The sequence below is a fragment of the Amblyomma mixtum genome, chromosome 8 (genome assembly GCF_055824585.1).
Source record: "Amblyomma mixtum isolate Tamu chromosome 8, ASM5582458v1, whole genome shotgun sequence".
Classification (NCBI taxonomy): Eukaryota; Metazoa; Arthropoda; class Arachnida; order Ixodida; family Ixodidae; genus Amblyomma; species Amblyomma mixtum.
In genome coordinates this window covers 110,112,552-110,126,219 of record NC_143019.1, presented here as the reverse complement: position 1 = coordinate 110,126,219, position 13,668 = coordinate 110,112,552, and the positions used below count along the sequence as shown (strand labels likewise).

The window sequence follows — 13,668 nt, the reverse complement described above, 5'->3', positions numbered from 1 at the left end:
GGTTTCGTTAAGCCCTACGCCACCGGTAGCACACCACGCTCAGATGTCTTCGTGGACATGCAGCTCAGGTACCAAGAAGGTCGAGAGCATTGCATACCACGCTGTGTCCTCAGCGTTGACGGGACCAACGAAACAATAGTCCCTATAATGAACATTTCCAATCATGAACTGACCATCAAAGCGAACGAACGAGTCGCACGAGCGGAAATTTGCTACCCAGACGATGCATCGCCACGAGAGGGTGAGTCGGACACCAGCATTGTCCAGCCCTTAATGATACCGAGCGAAGAGGTTCAAGTAGGTCCTGGTGTTGCTCCTGAGGAACGTGCAAAGCTCGAACAGCTTATTTTTGAGTATCGGGACTGCTTCGCAACCACCGTTTCAGAGATTGATGCACTTAGCCGCTCTGCATACGACCCCCCAGAAGAGACGGATATCGTTCCTGGCCTTCACGTCCTTGCAACATGCATAGCGGCAGAAGACGTGCTAACCGTTGCCCAGCTGAATGATCCAAAAGTTCAAGCTTTGAAGGAAAGGCTAGAAAAAAAAGAAGACCTATCCAAAGAAGACAGGCGCGTCAAAAACGAATACCGGTTGCGTAACGGCATAGTATTCAAGAAGAACCAAGAAACCGACTCGAACGAAGGACTGCTGTGGGTAGTTCCAAACCAGACTCGCTGGAGAATCGTCAGGACATGTCATGATGACATTGGCCATTTTGGAGTGGAGAAAACCTTGAAGAAACTTAGGGAAAGGTATTGGTTTCTCAGAATGAAGCGTTACTTTAGAAGATACACAGCTTGTTGCATCGAATGTCTTTTCCACAAGACGCCATCTGGAAAGAGACCGGGCAAACTTCACAGCATTGACAACAGCAACAAGCCATTTCGATCAATACACATCGATCACCTAGGCCCATTTGTAAGAAGCAAGTCCGGAAACGCCTACATAATTGTAGTCGTCGACTCTTTCACAAAGTTCGTATTGTTGCGTGCAGTCCGCAACACATCAGCTGCACCAGCGGCGCAGTTTCTACACGATGTGGCAGGAACCTTTGGCCCACCGGCTATGGTGATCACGGACCGCGGAACTGCTTATACAAGTGCCAAATTCAAAGCAGCGTGCCAAACTTACAACATCGTGCACGTCAAAAGCGCTACTGCCACTCCGCGAGCTAACGGGCAAGTCGAAAGATATAATCGCATGATAACCCCTGCAGTGGCAAGCTTGACGAAAGATGCAAACGGCAAAGACTGGGACTCTGCGCTGCCTCAGGTGATGTGGGGCATAAACAATACGCTCCACAAAGCCACTAAAACTACTCCGTTCGGACTGCTCTTCAACTTCAGGCCGCGAGGCATCAAGGGCGACACCGTGGAAGACGCCCTCGCAGAGGAATTTGACCATGAAGTTGAAACCAGGCGAGCCGCAGCGGCGGAGAATATCCGAGAAGACCAACGCAAGCAACAGGAGCGGTACAACAGGAAGCGGGTGGAAGCGCCGACATACAATCCCGGAGATGTTGTACTAGTTGAGCGAGAACCGGCAGCAAGTGGGGAGTCAAGGAAACTGAAAGAAAAATACAAAGGACCGTATATCATCCGAGAAAGGCTTCCCAACGACCGCTACCGCATCGAAAACGTGCCTCCGGGGCGGCAAAGGCGAAGAGCTTACAGCAGTATTGCACCGGTTGACAAGCTGAAGCTTTGGGACCGGGAATTCCACGAGACAAGTTCTGAAGAATCGGAACGCGAGGACGATTCCGACCGGGACGGTCGGTGGCACAGGATGGCCGAATGTGAGCGCCAGCTCATCCCCGCCGACGGAGATCCTTCGCCGGAGGGCGAGCAACCCGAACTTTGAGTCCGAGCAACCCGAGCCGCCCGTGGGAGGAGAGAGTGATGTGAGGAGAGGATGAGGAGGACGAGCGCTTGCGCGGCGCGTAAACAACAGACTCAGGTGTTGGACACGAAAGAAGCAACACGGCCTCTTGCTAACCCAGTGATCCTTTGTAACGGAAAGACGAATAAACGTCTTTTGAATTGTTCGTTTATCCTAACATTCGGAATTACGGCTTCCGAATCAAAACCACTCTAATAGCACACATACTCATTATCAGTGGTTTTTGTTTTCAGGAGAGGATAATGGCGTAGTAAATGGCTCACTCCTTGGTGGACACCTCTACCACGCTCTGATCGAAGGGAAGAAGGTGGGACTGAAAGTGAAATGAGAGAAAAGGTAACGTAATGGAGGCCCCCGGAATAATTTCGACCTCGTGGGGATATTTAACGGGCACTGATATCACAGAGTATAAGGGCGCATCTTGAATTTCGCTTCGGTCGAAACGCGCCCGCCGCGTCCCGCGTAGTCTTTAACGTGCAACCTTACGACACCACTTTACGTGAAAAGCCACTCGTCACACATATACCAGCCCCCCTTGTACCTAGGGACGTAGGGCCGTGTCCTTATGTGCCATGGCCTCAGACGCAACACTCACTAACATCGGCCAGTTGGTTGGCCTACGCGATGGCAGTAGCTGGGAAAAGGGGGCGAGGTTTGTTCGTAAAATTAGTAATGAGGAGCTCCAACCGACCGTTATGGAGGTAGACAGGGCTTCGGGCCGGGCAAATTCCGTGTCTCAGCAGCAAGAAAAGGTTACCAGCGGTGACTGCAGGGCCATAAAGTAGTCCATCATCGCATTCGACGCTTGCAAAACACTGGCGCGCGCCGGGATCAAAACACTCTCAGTGGAAATGCGAAGGGCGGAGTTGTCTTGACGAACGTCGAAGGTGTCGTTGGCTTTCGCTGTAGAAAACATAACGGTTCTGTTCCGCAGGTCGATAATGGGACCATTCTCGCGGAGAAAATCTACGCCCAACCTCAGGTCATGAGAACAGTCGCGGAGCACCAGACAGCAAAACTATGAACGCCGAGTAACTGATCTGGACCCTAGCCGTGCTCTCTCCAAGCGGAGTAATGATAGATGCCCCCGCCGTTCGGATCTGCACGCTAGAACAGGGAGTTGTAACTTTCTTTAGATGCGCGGCCAATTTGCCACTGATAATTGAAAACTCCGCTCCTGTGACCACCAACGCGCTAATGGTGTGACCGTCGAGAAGCAAGGGTATGTCGAGTGTGGATTGGTCCTATAGCTGACCTGCTGTCGTCGACGTCGTCAAAGCTCTACCATCGAATGTCGGCATCGTCAGGGGGTCTTTACAGCATTGATATCCAGCGACCATGCCACCGGTGGTCGCTGTATTCAGTTTTCCCGGCGAGGACTGGGCGAGTGGTCCACCGTCGCTCGCGAGAAGTTCTGCGCATTCGGTGAAAATGATGATCAGCGAAATGACAATGATCGGGTCTGACGGCGCGCCATGGACCACACAGTTTGCTGGGTCACGTGCTTTTCAATCTCATGGGGCCATTAGCCAAATCGGGGTATTGGTGCATTGGAGGAAAAACCCTGCAGGCTAAGCTTGCGATATGGGCACCAGCGAAACAGGTGACCACGCTCCCCCCAATGGAAACACAAACGCCGTCAGTCAGGGCCACGCCAGACGTCCGCTCCGCGCAGGGATCGTCGATCACTCTGGATGTGCTGCACGGGCTGCACGGAGGGTAGCAGGACGTCGGGATGGGTTTGAACAAATGCCACTCGATTTGGGGCAGGACGTCGTAGAGCGTCAGCGTATGTCGGGGGGTAGTATTCGGTCTGGCTGGGCTGTGGAAATGCCATTGGATTTGGAGCAGGGCGTCGCAGAGCTTCAGCGTATGTCGGGCGGCAGTAGTCTGTATGGATTGGCTGAGGTTCGCCGCGTAGTGACGGAGGCCTGATAGTTTTCTGCACCTCTTCGCGGATAACGCACATAAGGGGGCTGCCCTTTGGCTGCGACGTACCACAGATCTTCTCTACCGCGTCACAGACGACAGCGCGGATCATGTCACGTAGGAAGTCTGTATTGATATTGAAAGCCGGGAGAGACTCTGTAACAGAAGCAGCTAGGACTGGCCGGTCGTACGCGGTGGAATGCGGCCGGAGGACCTGCTCCATCGTAACAGCATCCGCTAGAAACTCGGCAACAGTGCTTGGGGGCTGCGCACGAGGCCGGCGAAAAGCTGCTCTTTAACACCGCGTATTAGGTGGCGCATCGTTTTGGCTTCCGACATGGCTGGGTCAGCCCGTCGAAAGAGACGCGTCATGTCTTCGACGTACATTGTAACCATTTCGTTGGGCATTTGCATGCGGGACTGCAAGGCGCCTTCAGCGCGCTCTCGACGATCAGTGCTGACGTACGTGGCGAGCAAATCACGTCACAACTCATGCCATGATGAAAGAGTATCCTCACGGTTTTCGTACCTCGTACGAGCACCGCCCTTTGACCTGAAGAAAACGTTTCTCAGCTTGGCGGCGTCATCCCATTGGTTAAATGCTGCGACACGTTCAAACGGGAGGAGAAAATCTTCCACGTCCTCAGGCTGAGTCCGTGAAAGGACTTTGGTAGCCGTGGGTTCTGGAGGGTGTAGTACGCGGGCCCTTGCATCGAGGTCGAGAGACAGGCGCTGTGATGGAGTCGAATGGCCTGTGCTCAGAGGCAGTCGGCCAGGCGCCGAGGTAGTCAGGTCCATGTTTGAAACGTAAAAAAGATTTCTGCGGCCGATTGAAACTACAGTGAGCCCATTTATAACGAACCTGACGGTAACGCGCATTCCGTTCGTTCTATCCAATGTTCGCAGTAAGTGAACTCTCCATATAAGAGACAAAATTACTAGAGCTGCTAAAAGTGGTGTTTATTTCTTACAAATTGCCTTACGCCCGCCAACTTAAGCAAAGCAGAGCCTGCTGCGGCTATTTCCGGGCTATCTGAGCCCTCGCTGATGAGGGCAAGCGTAGCCAAGGTAGGAGGTGATGTGCGGGATACCTCCTTTGATTTTGTGGGTGCGGATCATCCGGATACCGTACAATAGACATTTGCCTCTTGAATGAGGTCATGATGCGTGTTGCGACCTGCAAGAAGTGCGGCGACGGGACCCTTCGTCTCGAGGCGAGTTTTAACAAAAACGCCGCGCTCTTTCGTCCGTTATCATTGTTACTTGTGAATCGTATGCCGACAACAGCACTTTCTGCACTCCAAACCGGATTAGAATTCCACACGAAGTGAATGCGTGGCTTTTGTGTGCTCTGCGGTCTACAGGAAAATACAGGCAGAGTGGGAGACTGCAGTGTGCACGCATGGCATGCTGCAACATGCGGCTGATAGGCGCATTGCCGTAACATTCATGGTTATTCGGCTTCTAGACAGTCATTATTACAACCACGGGAAAGCTGCTCCACTGCGAAACTGAGAGGAAGTTATGTATCTTGTACCAGAGCCAACACAATGGTGAAGACAAGTGCCTTTGCTAAGTAACACACAATGGCTTGAGTGGCGCCGAGGAGGCCAGTTGTGGAGTGAAAGATTTCGCGCGTTCAAAGGACACCCGCGGACTTATATTAATGACGGTGGCAGCAACTACTATAATGATGTCAGGAAGCCAAACGTTACGACTGTGATGTGGTAAAGCGTGAATGTTTTGGCCATGTACAGAAGAGAATGAGCACAAGGCTGCGATTTCTAAAGAACTCACTGAAGGATAACTTATTAGACGATGGCGAACGCCTTCCAATGAGATACATAGATTATCTTCAGTTTCAATGCGGCAAAGCCATACGAGGAAAAAAGAACTCTCTTGATGCTATGCAAAAAGCAGCCTGGACGATACACTTTCAGAAAATGTCGACTGGTGAAAGTTCACAGCATTTTCTTTGTCCAAGAGGTGATTCTTTGTGGTGTGGTTAGAACCGCGGCGTTGCACTGGGCACCCCACAGGTTGAAGAGCAAAGCAATCCCAGAAACTGATGGAGTGCATCAAACGTGCTTTTCAGGCCATTGCTACCTCTTTGATGCTCAGAGAGTCTCCACGGGCGGACCCAGAAAACAAACGAATTTGGCGACAACTTGACTTTGTTGCATCTCGGTGGAGCTGAAACGCTAGAGGCCCGTATACTGTGCGATATCAGTGCACTTTCAAGAACCCCAGGTGGTCGAAATTTCTGTAAACCTTCACTACGGCGTACCTCCCTGCCGGAGGCGCTTTGGGACGTTAAAACCCCATAAACGATAAAGCATAATTGTCACGTAGACCCAGGAAATGGTGTGAGGTTAAAGCTAGTTTTCGACAGCCTTACTAACGCCACTGCAGGACGATGGCTTCTTCCGTATCCAATGAACTCGGTCCTGAGCATGCTGTGGATGCCTTAGCCATGAGAACTTCCTGACCTCCTCCGACCACGTGGCTTTCTCCTGACACCTACTACGCTTTCCTTCGCTTTGAACTCAGCCCGTTACCCTTAAGAACGATCCAATTTTTGGTTAAGGGGAGTATCTTGAAGAACGAAACACCGCAACTTACGAAGGACCAGAAAAAAAGAGACACGAACAGCGCGTGTTCGTGTCTTTCTTTTTCTGGTCCTTCGTTTTAGTTGCGCCTTTCCGTTCCTAAAGATGCAATAGCAACTCTCCCCCTATGCTATGTTGCTAATAGGAGAGTAAGTGGTGCAAGAGAACTTTCGTGCAACAAGACCTCACAATACAAGAACACCATGATATTAGGAGATTGAAAGATGAAAAAGAACTGAAACCTAGCACGACATGCCGGGGAGAGGTAATAATTTTCGTTTAGGCCGACAACAGGGCAGAGAAAAAGCCTACCGTAGCCGGCGTCAGTACCACGACTACTTGATTATGAATACTTGATTGAATGTCGCTAGATTGTGGTTTTATTGAGAAAACTGAATGAAACAAAGGGAAGGAAATTAAGTAGATAGGGGTGAATTAAATAAATAATTTTAATTCTGTTCGCTCAGCAATAAGGCACGCAGGCGAAGATTTTCAGAAGACCCCTTCGCCTCATAGTAAAAGAAGAAATTATCGGGTAAAATAACTGCACATTAGTCCTGCTCATGTCACCCGCGCGCTTAGTCAAGTTGCACACTTTTCTGCCCTCCTACTCAAATCAAACTGATATTATTGCGAAGCAATACTACATTCACTTTCAGCTCCTCGCGTGGCGAGGCCACGGTAGCTACCATTGTCCTTGCGCGGCGCGCCTAGCGGTGCGACGTCAGAGCTGCAAGAGCAGGGACCCAACTTGTGCCGTCGCGAAGCGAGGCCGCGCGTGGTGGCTGCTGCCTAACTCCTGCGCCCGCCGCGCGCTGCGCGCCTAGTGGTGTGACCTCACGCCATCTGCTGTAACGCCGGGCGCGCGGCGCGCCGCCGGCCAGACGTTGCGATGCCGCCTACCACGAAAGCCGCTCGGCAGAATGCGAAGAGAAAAGAACGGCGACCTGCGGAGACCGAAGAAGAGCGTGAACAGAGACAGCCGGTGCCGGAGCAGCAGTTCTGCAATCTGCATTAACCTCGCCTACAATCAAGTATATCATTGCAGCCACAGCAATTCTCGCATCGCAACTAGTTGTACACACAATAACCAGGTAATATCACTGCATAACGACAAGTCCAACCACAAGCACCACCACCAGCAACACTACCAGCTGAACTAAGCATCGCCACGGTATTGCTTTCGCAATCACCAGGCCTAACCAAGCTAGCCTTCAGCCAATTTTTGGTTTTGAAAAGATATAAGTTGATGTCATTTATATATATTCATGGCCATTCGTGTCAAACATTTTCTTTCATCTAATTTATTTCTAGGACAATTATACCTGCCTGGTGTCAACGATGTACCCGTGATACTCGCCACCAACACATGTGTTGCCTTGGGTGCCTCTCTGGAAAATGGTAAACAAATGTCATTTTGCAGCACTCTTTGAAACTGCTTTGAAATGTCATAAGTTATTCAGACCTATCGCAAACGGGGTTGATAACAATGCTGTACACCTATAGCATCAAAGACACTGCAAGCAACATAGAATTTAATACAACGTTGCGACTGTTGGAAGGATAAAACAATGAAAGGTAAAGAGCATGGGCCTGCCCACTGGCTCGGGCTGAACCACACTGGCTGCCTCGGGCAGGCCAGAGAGAGTTGAAAGACGTAAGAGGAAATATTGAAAGAAAACATGCGCTTAGCAACAGCCGAGGCCGCCGAAGCGGCGACCACAATTACTGTTATATAAGCTATGAGACTGATACAGTAATAAACCAAAAGATAAAAAAACTTGGAGGACGCTTAAGCTTAGCCTTTAAGAGTGGGACGCGACAGCGTGTTGCAGCGTTACCAAGGAGCCTACGCAACGCCATACCATCACTGAATCGCGAGGGGCCTGTCGGAACTATGAGTTGGGCTGGCTCCCCCGCTTGCCTGGCGCATATTGGAATATAACTGCCGATGCGAAGATCCAACTCTACGCAACCTGATTTGGGCCCCCGGTCACCAGGGCCTCAAGGGAAACGAACAGGCCGATCAGGCCGCCCGCGCACTCTCTCGCCGGACTATCTCCCTGTCCTTGGACGCCTACTCCCAATCAGACAATCTGGCCCTTACATTCAAACACATCACCGATTAATACAAGGAGGAGCACCGGCGCTACCCGGCCCCTTGTAAGGGACTGGATCGCGTTGACGAGCGCCTCCTCATCAAAATTGTTACTAACACTGTACTGTGCCCGGCGGTACTTAAACATTTCAACGCATCCTTTGATGGCACGTGCCAGTTCTGTGGGGAGGTGGCTGACACCTTCCACATGGTTTGGGCGTGTCAATCAAACCCATCTATCCCCCAAAACCCCAACCCAACCAGAGAGGACTGGGAGGCGGCCCTGCTCGGCTGTCAGGACCTAGATAGATAGATAGATAGATAGATAGATAGATAGATAGATAGATAGATAGATAGATAGATAGATAGATAGATAGATAGATAGATAGATAGATAGATAGATAGATAGATAGATAGATAGATAGATAGATAGATAGATAGATAGATAGATAGATAGATAGATAGATAGATAGATAGATAGATAGATAGATAGATAGATAGATAGATAGATAGATAGATAGATAGATAGATAGATAGATAGATAGATAGATAGATAGATAGATAGATAGATAGATAGATAGATAGATAGATAGATAGATAGATAGATAGATAGATAGATAGATAGATAGATAGATAGATAGATAGATAGATAGATAGATAGATAGATAGATAGATAGATAGATAGATAGATAGATAGATAGATAGATAGATAGATAGATAGATAGATAGATAGATAGATAGATAGATAGATAGATAGATAGATAGATAGATAGATAGATAGATAGATAGATAGATAGATAGATAGATAGATAGATAGATAGATAGATAGATAGATAGATAGATAGATAGATAGATAGATAGATAGATAGATAGATAGATAGATAGATAGATAGATAGATAGATAGATAGATAGATAGATAGATAGATAGATAGATAGATAGATAGATAGATAGATAGATAGATAGATAGATAGATAGATAGATAGATAGATAGATAGATAGATAGATAGATAGATAGATAGATAGATAGATAGATAGATAGATAGATAGATAGATAGATAGATAGATAGATAGATAGATAGATAGATAGATAGATAGATAGATAGATAGATAGATAGATAGATAGATAGATAGATAGATAGATAGATAGATAGATAGATAGATAGATAGATAGATAGATAGATAGATAGATAGATAGATAGATAGATAGATAGATAGATAGATAGATAGATAGATAGATAGATAGATAGATAGATAGATAGATAGATAGATAGATAGATAGATAGATAGATAGATAGATAGATAGATAGATAGATAGATAGATAGATAGATAGATAGATAGATAGATAGATAGATAGATAGATAGATAGATAGATAGATAGATAGATAGATAGATAGATAGATAGATAGATAGATAGATAGATAGATAGATAGATAGATAGATAGATAGATAGATAGATAGATAGATAGATAGATAGATAGATAGATAGATAGATAGATAGATAGATAGATAGATAGATAGATAGATAGATAGATAGATAGATAGATAGATAGATAGATAGATAGATAGATAGATAGATAGATAGATAGATAGATAGATAGATAGATAGATAGATAGATAGATAGATAGATAGATAGATAGATAGATAGATAGATAGATAGATAGATAGATAGATAGATAGATAGATAGATAGATAGATAGATAGATAGATAGATAGATAGATAGATAGATAGATAGATAGATAGATAGATAGATAGATAGATAGATAGATAGATAGATAGATAGATAGATAGATAGATAGATAGATAGATAGATAGATAGATAGATAGATAGATAGATAGATAGATAGATAGATAGATAGATAGATAGATAGATAGATAGATAGATAGATAGATAGATAGATAGATAGATAGATAGATAGATAGATAGATAGATAGATAGATAGATAGATAGATAGATAGATAGATAGATAGATAGATAGATAGATAGATAGATAGATAGATAGATAGATAGATAGATAGATAGATAGATAGATAGATAGATAGATAGATAGATAGATAGATAGATAGATAGATAGATAGATAGATAGATAGATAGATAGATAGATAGATAGATAGATAGATAGATAGATAGATAGATAGATAGATAGATAGATAGATAGATAGATAGATAGATAGATAGATAGATAGATAGATAGATAGATAGATAGATAGATAGATAGATAGATAGATAGATAGATAGATAGATAGATAGATAGATAGATAGATAGATAGATAGATAGATAGATAGATAGATAGATAGATAGATAGATAGATAGATAGATAGATAGATAGATAGATAGATAGATAGATAGATAGATAGATAGATAGATAGATAGATAGATAGATAGATAGATAGATAGATAGATAGATAGATAGATAGATAGATAGATAGATAGATAGATAGATAGATAGATAGATAGATAGATAGATAGATAGATAGATAGATAGATAGATAGATAGATAGATAGATAGATAGATAGATAGATAGATAGATAGATAGATAGATAGATAGATAGATAGATAGATAGATAGATAGATAGATAGATAGATAGATAGATAGATAGATAGATAGATAGATAGATAGATAGATAGATAGATAGATAGATAGATAGATAGATAGATAGATAGATAGATAGATAGATAGATAGATAGATAGATAGATAGATAGATAGATAGATAGATAGATAGATAGATAGATAGATAGATAGATAGATAGATAGATAGATAGATAGATAGATAGATAGATAGATAGATAGATAGATAGATAGATAGATAGATAGATAGATAGATAGATAGATAGATAGATAGATAGATAGATAGATAGATAGATAGATAGATAGATAGATAGATAGATAGATAGATAGATAGATAGATAGATAGATAGATAGATAGATAGATAGATAGATAGATAGATAGATAGATAGATAGATAGATAGATAGATAGATAGATAGATAGATAGATAGATAGATAGATAGATAGATAGATAGATAGATAGATAGATAGATAGATAGATAGATAGATAGATAGATAGATAGATAGATAGATAGATAGATAGATAGATAGATAGATAGATAGATAGATAGATAGATAGATAGATAGATAGATAGATAGATAGATAGATAGATAGATAGATAGATAGATAGATAGATAGATAGATAGATAGATAGATAGATAGATAGATAGATAGATAGATAGATAGATAGATAGATAGATAGATAGATAGATAGATAGATAGATAGATAGATAGATAGATAGATAGATAGATAGATAGATAGATAGATAGATAGATAGATAGATAGATAGATAGATAGATAGATAGATAGATAGATAGATAGATAGATAGATAGATAGATAGATAGATAGATAGATAGATAGATAGATAGATAGATAGATAGATAGATAGATAGATAGATAGATAGATAGATAGATAGATAGATAGATAGATAGATAGATAGATAGATAGATAGATAGATAGATAGATAGATAGATAGATAGATAGATAGATAGATAGATAGATAGATAGATAGATAGATAGATAGATAGATAGATAGATAGATAGATAGATAGATAGATAGATAGATAGATAGATAGATAGATAGATAGATAGATAGATAGATAGATAGATAGATAGATAGATAGATAGATAGATAGATAGATAGATAGATAGATAGATAGATAGATAGATAGATAGATAGATAGATAGATAGATAGATAGATAGATAGATAGATAGATCTTTATTTAGACAACAAGGTCTCGGATGCAGGGGCAAAAGGCAGATGCACTCTGCCTGACGGGGCCCAAGCACCCGACACAATGCTCACGACAAGCGGCAAAAGAAGCAAGAGCTTCATACACTCTCATTAGAAAAAACAACACATAATTATACAAGGTAAAAGTAGGAGGAAGGTGCATACTTTTGCAATGACATAATTAAAGTAAATATTTACAAGACACATCACAACAAGAAAAACACGAGAATTCAAAGAGTTGACGGAAAAACAGGAACATCAAGATTTTTAATCATTCGGGCGAGAAAGGAGGTAAGCTTTAGCATTTCTATTGAATGACTTTTGGGAAACAGATTTCTGAATAATTTCTATGGCCTGTGTATGTTTATTTAGAAGACTGGGAATTAAATATGAAAGCATTTCGGTTCCATAGTTAGTCCTTACAAATGGTACTCTGTAACTGACGTGCCTTAATTTATAAGGCGCGTCACTACTAGAGTTTAATTGAACATATTTAGTGGGATGATGTTTGAAATCGTTAAACACATAAGAAAGCAGTTTCAACTCAAATAATTCATTGATTTTTAGAATAGAATGCTTAGTGAAGTACAAACCTGTATGATCATTGTATGCAAGGTTTTCGACATATCGTATTGCTTTTTTCTGTAATGTTATCAGCCTCGCGAGGTTAGTTTTCGTTGTAGATCCCCAAACATGTAAACAATAATGAAGATGTGATTGAATTAGGGTATAATATAACTGCCACTTCAGCCATTTCGGAACAAGGTCTCGAAGTTTATATAATACACATAATGACCTTGATATGCTGGCATGAATCTTATTAATATGCAGGGTCCAACTCAAGTGTTCTTCAAAGATTATGCCTAAGAATTTGTAGGAAGAAACACGCTCAATTACGCTATTTTTGAATGTAAGATTAATTTCACTGTTATCAGGCTTGTTACGTGCCTTAAATACAATAAGCTTTGTTTTATTAACATTTAACTCTAGTTTATTTATATTCAACCATAAAGACAATTCTTGTAACCATGCATTTGCCTCAGCCTGAATATTACTAAGATGCATGCCAGAAAAAAATACACTGGTGTCATCTGCATATAAAATTATTGTGGGAGTTCGAGGGATGGCTATTATATCGTTGATATAAAGAATGAAAAATACTGGACCCAAAATAGACCCTTGTGGGACACCGTATATTAATTGACCAGGTTGTGATTGATGACCATTCAAACATGTATACTGAACGCGACCGGAAAGATAAGTACGGATCAGATTTAAGGCAACTCCTCGAATGCCGTAAAAAGGTAGCTTATAAAATAAAATATCATGTTTAACTGA

At 43.0% G+C, this 13,668-nt stretch overlaps 1 long non-coding RNA gene across 1 annotated transcript in view; it reads left to right on the top strand.

Annotated features, from left to right (window-relative positions):
* LOC149333892 (uncharacterized) overlaps positions 1-13,668 on the top strand; it is a 58,719-nt gene that overhangs the window by 23,125 nt on the left and 21,926 nt on the right. The window contains exon 3 of the long non-coding RNA XR_016285340.1: positions 7,755-7,841. This is a non-coding gene — a long non-coding RNA (uncharacterized LOC149333892). The remainder of the gene's footprint in view (positions 1-7,754; positions 7,842-13,668) is intronic.